The sequence below is a fragment of the Rhagoletis pomonella genome, unplaced genomic scaffold (genome assembly GCF_013731165.1).
Source record: "Rhagoletis pomonella isolate Grant_MI unplaced genomic scaffold, Rhpom_1.0 Rhpom_scaffold_00004, whole genome shotgun sequence".
Classification (NCBI taxonomy): domain Eukaryota; kingdom Metazoa; phylum Arthropoda; class Insecta; order Diptera; family Tephritidae; genus Rhagoletis; species Rhagoletis pomonella.
Genome location: NW_023458558.1, coordinates 61,447,416 through 61,448,920, shown reverse-complemented (window position 1 = coordinate 61,448,920; position 1,505 = coordinate 61,447,416).

Here is a 1,505-nt window from a genome sequence, read left to right as displayed (position 1 = left end):
AATTAAATGAAATTCGTTTTTGTTTTAAAATACCACCATTCACTATTATCCATACCTTTTTATGGAATTTAGCTCCCATTTTAGGAAGTGTGATTGAATTCTTCCCCTTTTTCTCCTGCTTCCATAAACCATCCCTGTGGGTGGGAGTGCCAAATGATGTACACATATATTTATTTATACCATATAACTGTGCCGTTCAATTAAAGTAGCTTAAGTGACTTTAGAAGATTCGACATTGAATTAAAAAATAATCAGTTTCCCTTGAAAATTTTTATATTTTACTAAGTTTCTATTAAAAGGTCATCTATGGCTAGTTAACGTTAAAATATTGTATGAGAATCCAGTGAAATGTTGCTTTAAAGGAAATAGGGCCCGACATAGGCTACTTTAATTGAACGGCACAAATATGTAGATATGTAGGGCAAAACGGAGTCAACGGTGTTTGATGTCAAATATTGTAAATGGTTCCGTGAATGAATATTCTCGTCGATATGCCTCGCGGTAAACCATTGAACGAATTTGAAAAGGGTCGAATTACTGCTCCAGATGAGCAAGGTTTCGGTATACGCGATATTGCTTCGAAGATTGGAAGATCCCACGAGCTGGTTTCTTGTTTTTTACGAAAAAAATATGAATACTGGATCAAAAAGGCAGGCGGGCGGAAAAGAAAGCTGACCAGTCGCGATGAAAGAATAATATAATTGCACGTGTCGCTAGTAATTCAACTATTAGTTGCCAGAAGCTAGCAACAAAATGTTCAGTTCCCGTAAGTCGGCAAACAATTTGGAGGGCTTTAAAACGCACTAAGCACCTCGAGTACGGTAGAATGGTACCAGCTTCATGTCTTTTGCCACGCCACAAAGTCGCTCATATGGAATTCGCTGGTAAAAATATGGCAACTGGCAAAGCAATGGTTAGAGACCAACAATATTCGAACCCTAGGATGGCCAGCATGCTCTCCTGACCTGAACCCAATCTAAAATGTGTGGGGAATACTGGCAAAGAGAGTTTGCAAGAGTGGAATAACTTGGACTCTAATTTGCTAAAAACATTGTGCATAAGTATGAGTAAGCGCATATTTGAGTTGATTAAGGTTAATGGAGCACAAATAAAATATTAGATTTATATAATATTTTGAAGTTTTATTTATTAGTACAAGGATTATATTTGGATTTATAATTTTGCAGCAAGTACTTTTTAGGTTGTATTACTTCTTGCAAAATTTTGTAGTGGTTAAAAAAACAAATAACCCCATGCAAAAGTCATAGAAGAATTGTTTTTTTCATATCTCTTTTTCTAAGCCTGCTACACAAATATTTTTGTAGTGGATTTATAGTTTTACAACGGAGTGTATTAATGTTTCCTCCTGATTGCCAGGTTCAACATTAAACTTTCATGACCACCTTCTTAAAATAGTTGGCACAGTAGCGCGTAGCTCTTCTTACGCAGAAGGTTGTAGCAACATAGTCCGGACGCATAAATGCAAATTGCCGAAGATATATCAT